General features: G+C 42.5%; 1 protein-coding gene across 1 annotated transcript in view; it reads right to left on the reverse strand.

Moving 5' to 3' along the window:
- Positions 1-16,320, reverse strand: part of SLC2A13 (solute carrier family 2 member 13) — a 322,896-nt gene that overhangs the window by 9,757 nt on the left and 296,819 nt on the right. The gene's annotated exons all lie outside the window — the stretch shown is intronic.

The raw sequence follows: 16,320 nt of genomic DNA on the forward strand, positions 1-16,320 counted from the left end.
AATCTTTGGACATAACCAGTAAGGCATTGGTCCGTGCCAAAACCAGGAAAACATGTTTGTATAACAGGGGGAAAAAGTTATTTTCTTCTAAAGACTACACCAATGTCTATGTATAGTACTTCATTTAAGTATTTAAGGAGAAAGTATTTGAATTGCTGGAGAAAAAGTATGCTTCTTCATCTCCATCTCTCCCACTCTGCATGCATTTAGAAACTGTGCATTTCCAGAAATAAAGTGTACAAAATAGAGCTTATGATCCATGCATATAAAAGCATAACAAAACATAATGTAAAATAGTTTAGTATCAGTGAATTAGTTTAGTATTTTATTTTTTATAGATTTAAAGGGACACCACCAACTTGAAATTTTTGAATTGATTTTTTTTAAATCCACTTTCTGAAAGAGTACTCTTTAAATAGTATGTTTTGATTAATTACAATTCATTAATTATTTTTGGTAAGGATTTTCCTGTTTTCCTGTTGATGTTTATAAGGATCTTTTCAGCAAGTCAGAAATTAACTGACTCTACAATGACCAATTGTGCTGTGAAATGCATAAAGTAAATAAACTTGAAGGAGATATTTTCTTCTCCCTTCCCCGAATAACTTTTTAATTATAATAACCTTAGCTGTTACTGTTGACTACCGTAGTACCACATTTTCAGTCAGAAATGTGATTTTTAAGATGACAGTGTCCCTACAGTATAGACAAAACATTACTTATTTGTAGACGAAAAAGTATAAAGAATTGAACATCTGTGTAGGTTAAAAATTTCTGATACAGCTGTACACTCATGCATTTGATGTGTCATATAGCATGAAAAACAGGATGCACTGGTATAAGTGGGCAATAAGTAGTGAGGAGGAAGAGCAGGAATTACCGTCTGGAACGTATTATTGGGCCTGTCATTATTACAGTTGGTTCCCAAAAAAATGCAAAAGAAAAACTGTTATATCTCTTAAACTTGGTATGCTGCTGGTTTATGAAATGAATGATGAATTGTGACAGAGTGCTGAGAACCAGCAGCTGAAGCAGCACTCTGGTCACTGCAAATTTAGTTAGTTCCCTCCAGAGAGCCTGAGTTCCAAAGGAGTGGATAATTACTAGGCTGGGAGAGCTAAGTTGCTAATTGGCATGTTAACTGCCAGAGTAGAAAAGGAGCACAGGAGGAAAGTATGAGGAGGAAAACAGAGAGAGGTGGGGACGGGGCAGGCCAGCAGGGCCATGGTAAAGGGAGATCTCTGCGTGGAGAGATCCTTGCCCTCTCTTCTGTCTGGCAAAAAGGAATGATGATAGAATTGCTGGATGGGTAAGAGGGTGGTGTTGATATAACATGTTAGGATATAGATATTCAGACCTGTCTGTAAAGGCCTATACTCTAAAAATTTAGATGTATTCTTATCACTTAGCTAGTTCTAGAGGTATAAAAGAGAATCAAAATCACTGTCTGCTGGTGTAAGGGCCTTCTCTTACTGTGACAGTCTGAGGCCCTGTGCTTAGGCTAAGATCTTTGGCTAAGCAGCAGAGGCAGCCATAAGCTGGGAAGCAAATGGTCAGATCCTCACATTCCAAACTAGTCACACTGAAATAAGGTGCTATTGGGCTGTTAGGAATACAATCCTGTCCTGATAATGCCTATCGCCTCCAGAGAAAGGGAAGTGCCTAGAAGATGTAAAAGGAAACTTAGTTTGATAGCATCCTGTCTGGCAAGAACTCACTTATCAATAGCTGGGATGTGAAATCCTCATTTCTTTGTTGTTCTATCACTGTAGTCCCCATTTCCCTATTGTTTGTCTGTATAAACTCTGTCTGGTTCTGTGATTGTTTCTGTCTGTTGTATAATTAATTTTGCTGGGTGTAAACTAATTAATGTGGTGGGATATAATTGGTTACATAATCATGTTACAATATGTTAGGATTGGGTTAAATTTCAGTAAAATGATTGGTTAAGGTATAGCTAAGCAGTACTCAAGTTTTACTATATAGTCTGCAGTCAATCAGGAAGTGGGTGGGGGGGAATGGGAACAGCAAATGGGGGTGCGGAAATTGGAATCATGTTTAGCTAAGGAATGGGAACAGGGACACAGGTAAGGCTCTGTGGTGTCAAAGCTGGGAAGGGGGACACTAAGGAAGGAAACTGGAATCATGCTTGCTGGAAGTTCACCCCAATAAGCATCGAATTGTTTGCACCTTTGGACTTCGAGTACTGTTGCTCTCTGTTCACGCGAGAAGGACCAGGGAAGTAAGTGGGTGAAGGAATAAGCCCCCTAACATAACACAAATAAACTACACCGTGGTGGTTACAAACCAGAGGTGTTGGAGCCATTTGTTCAGGAAGACAGGAGCAGAGAGCCATGCCCTATCACATGAAGATAACAACATGGCTGATAAAACATAATACTTCCTAATTGGAATTAACCCACTATATATTCTCAGGCAAAGTTTGAGCATACAGATCAATTCAATGTTTACTGTTAAGTTTACATAATGTTTAAGTTTAAAACAAACCCAAATCTCAACTTCAGAATGCCTGGAAATATAGGCACACTTAAAATAGGTATAAAAATAATCCAAACACTGGATAGATTGTCAATGCACATTTAAAGCCAGAAAAACAACCTTAACTCTTCCCTAGTTTAATTGAGTTATAAGGATTTCTACATCACCATTTGCATGTGTTCAGTACTCTTATGTTTTTGAGTACTTTTAAACAAATGGTTTAAGCTAAGAAAGCTGGGTTATGCATGTGTGATGAACATAGCTATTAAGTGACACCTTTCATCTCCTAACACTGATGTACCTGTATTGGAACCATAATTCACTCTGTGCAGAATAAAGGGCACGTTTAGTAACCCTGTCTCATTCAGTTTCTTCTGATTTGTTTCTGGCCTTCAGGTGACAAACATATGGATAACCAAGGCCAGTTAAGTACCCCCCACAAAAGATGGTTATCAACTTGTCAGGCAGAAAGAACAAACAGATCTTTAGCAACTGCTGCTACATGGATATCCAGAAGCAGCTGGCAATCTAACAAGACCCCAGGTTGCAAACCTGATTAAGACTGAGGGATCAAGGAAACTGCTATAATCTTTGTAATTTCTTCTGGTTGGCTCTCCCAACTGTTAAACATGACACCAGGTCTTGTCTCATCTCACCTCTGATATTTTGTTTGTGGCTTCATTCAATGTCACGTTGTACACTGAAATAGCTTGAAAAACAACATCCCCTACCTTTTTTTGGCAAACTTTTACAGTATAAACAGTTTCATGCATTCCTCCCTGATGGGTAAAGGTTCAATTTGATTCAGGCAATGTACAGTGTGTGATATTCACGCAAGATGGTGAATTGACTGGAAGACTATCCTTGTGCATAAGTTTGTGGTTCCTTAAATGCCGAGCAAATGATGTTTGATATATTTAATATCCTAGCACTTGGTGATTGCATAGCCTTCTCCCATCCACCCCTGCATGGTCACCTTCTTTGCATTTGCATCACCATCAAATCATGGAATTGCTCAGACAATGCCCTCCAGTTTCATTAGCACACATTTGCTTCTTTCACTGCTACTGTTAGTACATTTGCAGGTGCATAGTAATGAATAGAAGCTGATTATTACTTTAAAATGTCTTGTTGCAAACAATATTGTAATTGGTTTCTTTGTTCCTTTCAGTCTGCACTGCGGCTGCCCATCAAAGAAGAGTCCGCTGCTTTCTTATGATTTTTTCCTCACAGTACACAAAGATGTTACTTTGTTTTATCATCTTGTAGCTATATCTACCGGCATGCACCAACCTACTGATTCCCATAGGCATCACCACCAAGAGGCTTGGATGTTTCATTCTATCACAGTTTTTCTCCAGGTGTGTCCTTCTACTTTTGACAGAATGGAACAAACAAAGCATATGGGGAAAAAAACACATGTCATTAAAAACCTCCTTCTGCTGGGGCCACTGACCTGCTCTCTCTAGAAACGTCAGTAACAGAGAGGAAGTACTGTTTCAAGGAAAGCTGATTCAGTGTCATGGGTATAGGAAAATACAGCATTAGAAACTAAATGTTAGTATAAACTTGGGCAGGTATGATCCTCTGTGCTTTATTTATCTTCTCTATAGTGAGGTGGCACATGGCACTCAGAAGAAACCCATTAGCTACAGATAGAGATATATACTTGCACTTGCTGAAGGCTGACACATCAAGATATGGAAATAAATAAAACGAATGCAAGGCCAATAGGTTAGAAACTGACTGCTGCATGAAGTACTGTTAATGTAGTCATTCTAATGCAATCATCTACCATTTTACTAAGAAAATATATTAATAATAACAACTATACAGCATGCTGCTACATAAAGGGCTGTATTTGGAACTGCATGAATGGAATATCTATGGTAGTTACCCAAATGCTTTCTGAGCAATTTCATCACTTTAATGGGAATGCAAATACAAGGAGAAAATTCCATGGAAATAGTTTACGAAAGAAATAATGCAAATCAGGTCCCAGCAGAAAGAGTTTATAAATAACAAGAATGTGTCAGATCATAAAACTATAAGCTGTAAGGATATATCAGATCTCTTCCCCTTAAATTGCAGCTGAAGTGAAAACATAATAGTCTCACAGTTAAAACATTTTAATGCAAGTTGCTTTTGTCATGTATTTTCTGCAAACACTTTAAGAAGCACCCTTTACTTTAAATTAATGGAAACTAAACAGCCATAACATATTGAGAAATCTACCCCGAATTACTCTCAGTATCTCAGGAGAACTCAAACTGCTAACAGGACATTTTATCATCCTCATGGGCTGAAAACAAATCTAGAGCAACAGTTTATATAATGACATAGGCTATGGTGTTCCAGTCAAAAGCCAATCTGTAGTAATTCATGTTAATGCAGTAACACTATTTGTGTTGAACTCAGATGAAACGCTTATTAACTCTTACCTATAGTAATGCTAGGTAAGATTATTGGAACTTTACTTTTAGTAAATATGGTAAAAACTCATTTGAAACAGATGATTAATTTACTGGGTTATTTATTTTTAATACATCCATTTATACATAGTAAGTCACCACTATCGTCATCTCAGGTCAAATGCTGCTAACAATTTTAAAGTTCTTATGCTTACACAGAAGTGTGTCACTTTCTGATTTCACTGTGACCACAGAAGGCATTTCTTTATCAGAAAAGTCACTGAAGTTAGGAATATTTGAAAAACCTTATTTTCTAAGGGCTTAATCCAAGGTCTCTTGAAGTTAACTGGAGTCTTTCCATGGACTTCAGTTGTCTTTAGATTTTTATAACCGTAAATGCGTATTTTTAATGTGCAATATATTAACACATTTTTAAAACCATGTAAACACTCAGGAGGATAAAAACTGCTCTGGACTGTCCAAAGTATTTCGGTAGAAGTAATGGGATGAAACTGAGAAGAAGAGGATAATTTCCTTGAGAGTCAGCATTAGTTTTCCTAACAATGAGGCCAATTGGACTGTAGAATAACTCCCCAGGGCAGTGCTGGAAATACCAGCATGGGCATTATTTAGAACTACATTAGAGAAATCATTAGGAAGTATATTGGAAAAAAAATCAGCAAAACAAGAGAAAGTGACCCAACTGATCTTTCCTTCTCTAATTCCTATTAACTTTTGCTTTGTTGTAAGGGTCACATATTGGTGCAACATCATGAAATAGACAATAAGAACATAAGAATGGCAATAATGGGTCAGACCAATGGTCTATCTAGACCAATTATCCCACCTTTTGACGGTGGCCAATGCCAGACATTTTCCACTTCAGAGGAAATGAACAGAACAGGGCAATTATCCAGTGTCATCCAGTCTCAGCTTCAGGCAGTTGGAGGTTTAGGGACATCCAGAGTATAGGTGAACAGGATATTACACGACCAACACAGAAAAATGTAATATTCCTATAAAGATGGGTATTGTTGTCCCACTAAGCACATTTGTGGGAGTTAGATTTTTAACCCAAAGGATTTTTTCATAGTAAAATGTATTATATATGATGGCCTCCTCTTTACTAACATTCTGGCCTGTTCACCAGCATTTTAGACTAATGCAGTTAAAAGTTCAAAGCTTTCGCCCACGAAGTCTAAGGATACAAAATAATTTTCTACAAACTCACCAGTGTTATGATTCAGCTCTTTAAACTCTTGGTAAAATAAACACATTTCAAAATGATCCTCTGTACTTGGAGATGATGTGTAGCTGTCAAGGCTAATTCCCCACTCTGGCACTTTGAGTGCAGAAGATGGGGGCCCGCAAGGATTTAAAAAATTAACACTGGCCACTTCAGGCTTGTATTAAACTCCAAAGGTTACAGTTTTTCTCTGACCTTGGATTGGTAGATGCTGCCACCACCCAAGTGCAGAACCCCTTTGAGAGCCCAGGAAGGTGCACTTGGGAATTCCTTTCTGTGGGGTACTCTCAAGTCCTTCTACGCCCCTCTCTGGGGAAGAGCTCAGAAAGAAAAAAAAAAAAAGGAAATCAGCTGTTTCCACCAGCTAATTAAACAACATGTGCACAAACCTCTTACGACACAAAAATCAAAATCTGTTCTTAAAAAGGTAAAATTTATTAATAAAAAATAAGAAAGAAAATACATCCGGGAACTCAGGCTGTTGCTAGATTTTAAAAGAGCAATGATAAGAATTAAACACCAAGAATAGCTTTCCTGAGATCCAGCTTAAAGGTTACAAGCAAAACAAAAGCACTTGGGGTTAGCACAGAGGAATCCACACGCCGTAATGATATAAAAGGGATAAACTTAATTGCATCTTGCTAGACATTCCCTGACCTACTTACATATCTGGGTTTTAAATGAGTAGTTTCTAGGTATGATACTGATGATTTTTTTCATACCTGGCCCAAGCTTCTTACAGCATAGCTGTTGCCCTGTCTGCCTCTCCCCAGGAGAACAGACAGACAGACAAAAGGAGAGTCTTTTTTCAATTTTAAAAAGTTCTAGTCTTCCCATTGGCTCTTTTGGCCAGGTGCCCACTCCCTTCCTTTTACCTATGCATAGCAGTGAGACTTTTTAACCCTTTACAGGTAGGGCAATTAGAGAACAGTTACTAAAAGGGATTTTATAGCTACTGGCTGGCTGGGTGTCTATAAAAGGGAGCTATTCCCAACCCCTTCATTTGTCAGAGTAGCCCTAGCTGCTGATGGTGTACAAAGAAATTGGGTCTGATTCTCATTTACACAACACTCACTTTTCACTGCTCGAACAGTGTACATCCACTTTGGGGCTATTAATACTCCGAATGACAAGTTCCTGTGTTAAGTGATGATGATCCACAATTTACTTTTGCCATTAGATAACAGGGTTCATTCACTGTGGCCGCTCTGTTTCAAAGCCTCTGCTGTAACTGTGGTTCTGCGAGATATGAGCAGATGTGTATTCTACTAGGTGCACACCCAAACAGAACCGGAGAATTTTTCCTAGCAGTACCTATAGGAGGCAGCACTCGCGTCTCGTGGCCACACCCCTTCCCCTGGCTATCTGAGACTGCCTCAATCCCCTTTCAGTTCCTTCCCACCAATCATTCAGTAACTAAACTCCGATGCAGAGAGCATGGAGGGTGGGTCATGGAATACACAGCTGCATCACATCTCAAAGAACTAGTTACAGTAAGTAACTGTTTCTTCTCCTTTGAGTAGATGCAGCCATGAATTCCACTTAGGTGACTCACAAGCAGTAACCATAGGGGGTGGGACTCAGTCTACTTGAACAAGGACTGCAAGACTGCCTTCCCAAAGTTTGCATCTGCTCTGGATGCCATGGTAATGCCATAATGATTCATAAACATATGTATTGATGACCATGTGGTAGCCGTGAAAATGTCCAATATTGAGATGTCACTCAAGAATGCCACTGACATAGCTTGCACTCTGGTAAAAGGGGCTTGCTCCCACTGAGGGGCGTGTATATGAACCTATTTCATGTGCAGTCTTGATACAGGATGTCACTCCTTTAGAGATCATCTGTGAAGAGACCGCTTGCCCCTTCTCAGGGTCTGCATATGGCACAAACAGGCGAGGCGAAGCAATGAAGGGTCAATCCTGTCCAGACATCAGCTGATGTCTAATATGTGAAGGCACTGCTCCTCTGAGCTGAATGCAGCTTCGGAAAGAACAGGGAAAGAAACTGCCTGGTTCCAACGAAACCGAGACCACTTTAAACAAAAATTTGGGGTGCGGCTGCAAAGTCACTTTGTCTTTGGAGAACTGTATATAAGGAGGGTCTGCCATCAAAGCCAGCAGCTCACATGCTCTCCTTGTGGATGTTATTGCCACCAAATGTAGGTTTTTGACACAAGAGAGTAAAGGGACAAGATGTCGAGGCTTGAACGGAGGGCCCATCAGAGCCTCTAAGACTATCCTAAGATCCCACACAGGAACTGTTTCCTACTCCAACAGATGGAGACAAAGAATTCCTTTTAAGAATTTTGTTACCGTGGCATTGGAAAATACCAGTGAAAGGTTGGACAGTAAACTGGCCTGAGCCACATTTGAAGAGGGCGAAGGCGCAACATGGCAAACTGAACCACCTGTGTGCATGTGACCCAAGTGTCTCAGGCACAAGTGAACCATTGTGGAAGGCTGAGACTGCAGACTGAGACAAAGGCAACAAATTGTCTGAAACCAGTTGGTCAGCAAAAATGCTCTCGAACTTGTAAGATTCATATCCGCAGACACATCCTGAGTGAACCTGGAGAGGCAACCGATAAAGCAGAACATATATTTTGGAGTAAAACTGATTATATGTATGTAGTCTTAATGCCATCTGAACTAAGACTCAAAGCATAACTCTCTTTGCCAAAAGATGAATAATAAATCGATTTCAAAAGTAACTAAATTCTGAAATATCAACAAGCATCTTTTCTCACAGTTTCCGAGTCACTGGCTCACATGCCTCAGAATGGATCCATTGAATATGTAAACCTTTCTGGAGGAGCTTAGGTCCACATCCACAATTCTTACACCTGTAACATACATCTGGAGTAACGTCTTGATCATTAAAACACACATTGCCACCAATATGTGAGTAAAGCATTTTATGCCAGATGATCAGCCTCAATTTAAAAAACAAAACAGATCTAGGCTTGAAAAATGTGCACATAATGTTTACCACTGCGCTTAGCTAGATGCTGCTTCACTTCTGGTTAGACAATAATATCAGGGGCATCTTCCGACAGTTGCAGCATTTTGCTAAAACTGCTAATGAGTTTTTGAAATATTGACATCCACCAAAAGGAAAGATATTGGAAAAAGAGATTACTTTGGGCAAGAAACCTAATATCATGTTTGCAAAGTTCTCGGTGAGACTGAAGAGGAGTAAATATGAATAATGTTCTAGGCGGATGACTAACCTTTATCTACCTGTTATTCTTAGAGCTTTCTATAGGTCCCAGCATTATAGTGTCTGCCAACTAAGTGTGGAGAATCTTAGATTATGTGTTCCTTGGCAAAGAAGAGAAACATTACTGGGCATTTTAACTGGATAACAGCTATAGTAATTGGAGCAGGCCAAAGTATCCAATAAATGTCAAACTGAAGTGGTAACAGCAGTTTCTGTCTCTATGCAATGCAACGCAGAGCACATAAGTTCAGTAGCAGCAAGTGTGGCTAGAACAATACTAATGAGAAAATATTCACTGCAAGTTGTATGACTGGCAGTTCCTACTGCAGGTCTGGGAAATAAAAAGCACAGGTTACAAGGATAAATAAAAATCTCATAAAAGCTCCATCATTTTGCTCTTTGCTCTTCATTGTGTATTGTATTATGCTACGAATTATTTTTGCAATAAAATGTCTACGTTAAAATTGGCGTTTCAGAGAAACCTGTTGCCAACATACCATTGTTTTGGAAAGTTCTGGCAAAAGCAGAAATTTTGAAGTAGTTCATTGGAGGATCTTTAAAAGAAAAACTTCACAACCTTGTTTTCAGGGTCAGTGTCGACCTGCTTACACTTAGCAATGAAGCTATGTTGAACTTTTGTAAGGTTACAGGGAAAGCCCTGCTTTCTATATATTTGGAAAAGTTCTAAGCAACTGAAATGTGTACATGATTTTTGTAATGGGTATTTTATAATTGGAAGTGTTGGCCAGTCTTAATAATAGATGGTGCTACCTGTCCCATCTATAATAAATTTAGTTTGCATATGAGATGTTTACATTAATTGGTGTTGTTTCAAGGAGCTAGATGAAAATTTATGCTGCACTGCTTGCACTTTACAGCTTAGTCTAGTGGACTGAGCTTGGTGCTGATGTGAGGGACACTTTCCCTGGTTCTGCGCCTGGCTTGCTGCGTAGCCTTGATTCCAGACACTAGGGGCTTCTGTTCCGAAGTCCACTGAACTCATTATGACAGGTTTCAGAATAGCAGCCGTGTTAGCCTGTATCCGCAAAAAGAAAAGGAGTACTTGTGGCACCTTAGAGACTAACCAATTTATTGGAGCATAAGCTTTCGTGAGCTACAGCTTCGCCTTGTCTGTTTGTGTCATATGCAGCTACAGCTCACGAAAGCTTATGCCCCAATAAATCTGTTAGTCTCTAAAGTGCCACAAGTACTCCTTTTCTTTCTGAACTCAGTATGAGTCTTTACACTGACTTCAGTGGATTTGAGATCAGGCTTTTAGTGTCTCTGTTCTGCCACTGGTAAAATGAAAATTATAATACTTAAATACCTATATCTATGGGGGAGCTGTGAGGATTATTAATTTTACAGCATTTTGAAAATATCAAGCTCCCTGTAAGTGCAAAGCATTAAATGAAATATCAAATCTTACTTCCAGAGCTGGGCTGTCATCCATTAGACTGATGCACAAAGTATACCTAAAGTTATGTTAATTTCAAGCTGTACTGGAAACATAAAGGGGATTTTTTTTTCCAACAGAAAAAGCAAGATTAGTCTTTTCAGGTTTTTGAGAGAGTATTAAAAAAATTGGAGACTCAAGTAAAATAAACCAGGAATAAAAATGCTTGTAAACCAGGAATAAAATGCAGTATTTTAAAGATATTATATTATGGTTAAAAATGCTGGATTGACAGCAATGGGAAATAAGTCCTATTAACACTCCAAGTAAGCACAGCGTAGGCAACTGCAGTGCAAGTTTTCTTGCACTGTCTGAAGGTAACTCAAGGTAACTCAACATTAACCTGAAAGGACCCCTGTCAAGGTTCCTTCCCCACTCTGAACTCTGAACAGGTACAGATGTGGGGACCTGCATGAAAACCTCCTAAGCTTATTTTTACCAGCTTAGGTTAAACTTTCCCAAGGTACAAACTATTTTCCTTTTTCCCTTGGACTTTATTGCTGCCACCACCAAGCATCTAACAGATATATAACCGGGAAAGAGCCCGCTTGGAAATGTCTTTCCCCCCAAAATCCTCCCCAAACCCTACACCCCGTTTCCTGGGGAAGGCTTGATAAAAATCCTCACCAATTTACATAGGTGAGCACAGACCCAAACCCTTGGATCTTAAGAACAATGAAAAAGCAATCAGGTTCTTAAAACAAGAATTTTAATAGAAGAAAAAGTAAAAGAATCACCTCTGAGAAATCAGGATGGTAAATACCTTACAGGGTAATTAGATTCAAAACATAGAGAATCCCTCTAGGCAAAACCTTAAGTTACAAAAAGACACAAAAACAGGAATATCCATTCCATTCAGCACAGCTTATTTTCTCAGCCATTTAAACAAACAGAATCTAATGCATATCTAGCTAGATTACTTACTAAGTTCTAAGGGTATGTCTACACTATGGAATAAGGTCGAATTTATAGAAGTCGGTTTTTTAGAAATTGGTTTTATATATTCAAGTGTGTGTGTCCCCACAGAAAATGCTCTAAGTGCATTAACTCGGCGGAGTGCTTCCACAGTACCGAGTCTAGAGTCGACTTCCAGAGTGTTACACTGTGGGTAGCTATCCCACAGTTCCCGCACTCTCCGCTGCCCATTGGAATTCTGGGTTGAGATCCCAATGCCTGATGGGGCTAAAACATTGTCGCGGGTGGTTCTGGGTACATATCGTCAGGCCCCCCTTCCCTCCCTCCCTCCGTGAAAGCAAGGGCAGACAATCGTTTTGCGCCTTTTTTCCTGAGTTACCTGTGCAGACACCATACCACGGCAAGCATGGAGCCCGCTCAGGTAACTGTCACCGTATGTCTCCTGGGTGCTGGCAGACCCGGTACGGCATTGCTACACAGTAGCAGCAACCCATTGCCTTCTGGCAGCAGACGGTGCAGTACGACTGGTAGCTGTCCTCGCCATGTCCGAGGTGCTCCTGGCCACGTCGGCTGGGAGCGCCTGGGCAGACATGGGTGCAGGGACTAAATTTGGAGTGACCTGACCAGGTCATTCTCTTTAGTCCTGCAGTCAGTCCTATTGAACTGTCTTATGGTGAGCAGGCAGGCGATATGGATTGCTAGCAGTCGTATTGTACCATCTTCTGCCGGGCAGGCAAGAGATGAGGATGGCTAGCAGTCGTACTGTACCATCTTCTGCCGAGCAGCCATGAGATGTGGATGGCATGCAGTCCTTCTGCACCGTCTGCTGCCAGCCAAAGATGTAAAAGATAGATGGAGTGGGTCAAAACAAGAAATAGACCAGATTTGTTTTGTACTCATTTGCCTCCTCCCCCGTCTAGGGGACTCATTCCTCTAGGTCACACTGCAGTCACTCACAGAGAAGGTGCAGCGAGGTAAATCTAGCCATGTATCAATCAGAGGCCAGGCTAACCTCCTTGTTCCAATAAGAACAATAACTTAGGTGCACCATTTCTTACTGGAACCCTCCGTGAAGTCCTGCCTGAAATACTCCTTGATGTAAAGCCACCCCCTTTGTTGATTTTAGCTCCCTGAAGCCAACCCTGTAAGCCGTGTCGTCAATCGCCCCTCCCTCCATCAGAGCGACGGCAGACAATCGTTCCGCGCCTTTTTTCTGTGCGGACGCAATACCAAGGCAAGCATGGAGGCCGCTCAGCTCACTTTGGCAATTAGGAGCACATTAAACACCACACGCATTATCCAGCAGTGTATGCAGCACCAGAACCTGGCAAAGCGATACCGGGCGAAGAGGCGACGTCAGCGCGGTCACGTGAGTGATCAGGACATGGACACAGATTTCTCTGAAAGCATGGGCCCTGCCAATGCATGCATCATGGTGCTAATGGGGCAGGTTCATGCTGTGGAAAGCCGATTCTGGGCTCGGGAAACAAGCACAGACTGGTGGGACCGCATAGTGTTGCAGGTCTGGGACGATTCCCAGTGGCTGCGAAACTTTCGCATGTGTAAGGGCACTTTCATGGAACTTTGTGACTTGCTTTCCCCTGCCCTGAGGCGCATGAATACCATGCGCCTCAGGGCAGGGGAATCAATTTGGAGTGAGCAAATCTACTGTTGGGGCTGCTGTGATGCAAGTAGCCCACGCAATCAAAGATCTGCTGATATCAAGGGTAGTGACCCTGGGAAATGTGCAGGTCATAGTGGATGGCTTTGCTGCAATGGGATTCCCTAACTGTGGTGGGGCCATAGACAGAACCCATATCCCTATCTTGGCACTGGAGCACCAAGCCGCCGAGTACATAAACCACAAGGGGTACTTTTCAATAGTGCTGCAAGCTCTGGTGGATCACAAGGGATGTTTCACCAACATCAACGTGGGATGGCTGGGAAAGGTACATGACGCTCGCATCTTCAGGAACTCTGGTCTGTTTCAAAAGCTGCAGGAAGGGACTTTATTCCCAGACCAGAAAATAACTGTTGGGGATGTTGAAATGCCTATATGTATCCTTGGGGACCCAGCCTGCCCCTTAATGCCATGGCTCATGAAGCCGTACACAGGCAGCCTGGACAGTAGCCAAGAGCTGTTCAACTACAGGCTAAGCAAGTGCAGAATGGTGGTAGAATGTGCATTTGGACGTTTAAAGGCGTGCTGGCGCAGTTTACTGACTCGCTTAGACTTCAGCGAAACCAATATTCCCACTGTTATTACTGCTTGCTGTGTGCTCCACAATATCTGTGAGAGTAAGGGGGAGACGTTTATGGCGGGGTGGGAGGTTGAGGCAAATCGCCTGGCTGCTGGTTACGCGCAGCCAGACACCAGGGCGGTTAGAAGAGCACAGGAGGGCGCGGTACGCATCAGAGAAGCTTTGAAAACCAGTTTCATGACTGGCCAAGCTACGGTGTGAAAGTTCTGTTTGTTTCTCCTTGATGAAACCCCCCGCCCCTTGGTTCATTCTACTTCCCTGTAAGCTAACCACCCTTCCCTCCTCCCTTCGATCACCGCTTGCAGAGGCAATAAAGTCATTGTTGCTTCACATTCATGCATTCTTTATTCATTCATCACACAAATAGGGGGATGACTACCAAGGTAGCCCAGGAGGGCTGGTGGAGGAGGGAAGGAAAATGCCATACAGCACTTTAAAAGTTTACAACTTTAAAATTTATTGAATGCCAGCCTTCTTTTTTTTGGGCAATCCTCTGTGGCAGAGTGGCTGGTTGGCCGGTGGCCCCCCCACCACGTGCTTGGGCGTCTGGGTGTGGAGGCTATGGAACTTGGGGAGGAGGGCGGTTGGTTACACAGGGGCTGTAGTGGCAGTCTGTGCTCCAGCTGCCTTTGCTGCAGCTCAACCATACACTGGAGCATACTGGTTTGGTCCTCCAGCAGCCTCAGCATTGAATCCTGCCTCCTCTCATCACGCTGCCGCCACATTTGAGCTTCAGCCCTGTCTTCAGCCCACCACTTACTCTCTTCAGTCCGCCACTTACTCTCTTCAGCCCGCCACCTCTCCTCCCGGTCATCTTGTGCTTTCCTGCATCCTGACATTATTTGCCTCCACGCATTCGTCTGTGCTCTGTCAGTGTGGGAGGACAGCATGAGCTCGGAGAACATTTCATCTCGAGTGCGTTTTTTTTTCTTTCTAAGCTTCACTAGCCTCTGGGAAGGAGAAGATCTTGTGATCATTGAAACACATGCAGCTGGTGGAGAAAAAAAAAGGGACAGCGGTATTTAAAAAGACACATTTTATAAAACAGTGGCTACACTCTTTCAGGGTAAACCTTGCTGTTAACATTACATACATAGCACGTGCGTTCGTTACAAGGTCGCATTTTGCATCCCCCCACTGCGTGGCTACCCCCTCAACCCTTCCCCCCTCCCTGTGGCTAATAGCGGGGAACATTTCTGTTTAGCCACAGGCAAACAGCCCAGCAGGAATGGGCTCCTCTGAGTGTCCCCTGAAGAAAAGCACTCTATTTCAACCAGGTGACCATGAATTATATCTCACTCTTCTGAAGATAACACAGAGAGATAAAGAACGGATGTTGTTTGAACGCCAGCAAACATACACTGTAATACTTTGTTGTACAATGATTCCCGAGTACGTGTTACTGGCCTGGAGTGGTAAAGCATCCTACCACAAAGGACACAATAAGGCTGCCCTCCCCAGAAACCTTTTGCAAAGGCTTTGGGAGTACATCCAGGAGAGCCGCGAATGCCAGGGCAAAGTAATCCTTTCACATGCTTGCTTTTAAACCATGTATAGTATTTTAAAAGGTAGACTCACCGGAGGTCCCTTCTCTGCCTGCTGGGTCCAGGAGGCAGCCTTGGGTGGGTTCGGGGGGTACTGGCTCCAGGTCCAGGGTGAGAAACAGTTCCTGGCTGTCGGGAAAACCGGTTTCTCCGCTTACTTGCTGTGAGCTATCTACAACCTCATCATCATCTTCTTCGTCCCCAAAACCTGCTTCCGTATTGCCTCCATCTCCATTGAAGGAGTCAAACAACACGGCTGGGGTAGTGGTGGCTGAACCCCCTAGAATGGCATGCAGCTCATCATAGAAGCGGCATGTTTGGGGCTCTGACCCGGAGCGGCCATTCGCCTCTCTGGTTTTCTGGTAGGCTTGCCTCAGCTCCTTCAGTTTCATGCGGCACTGCTTCGGGTCCCTGTTATGGCCTCTGTCCTTCATGCCCTAGGAGATTTTGACAAAGGTTTTGGCTTTTCGAAAACTGGAACAGAGTTCTGATAGCACGGATTCCTCTCCCCATACAGCGATCAGATCCCGTACCTCCCATTCGGTCCATGCTGGAGCTCTTTTGCGATTCTGGGACTCCATCATGGTCACCTCTGCTGATGAGCTCTGCATGGTCACCTGCAGCTTGCCATGCTGGCCAAACAGGAAATGAGATTCAAAAGTTCGCGGTTCTTTTCCTGTCTACCTGGCCAGTGCATCTGGGTTGAGAGTGCTGTCCAGAGCGGTCACAATGGAGCACTCTGGGATAGCTCCCGGAGGCCAAC

The sequence above is a fragment of the Caretta caretta genome, chromosome 1, assembly GCF_965140235.1.
Source record: "Caretta caretta isolate rCarCar2 chromosome 1, rCarCar1.hap1, whole genome shotgun sequence".
Lineage (NCBI taxonomy): Eukaryota > Metazoa > Chordata > Testudines > Cheloniidae > Caretta > Caretta caretta.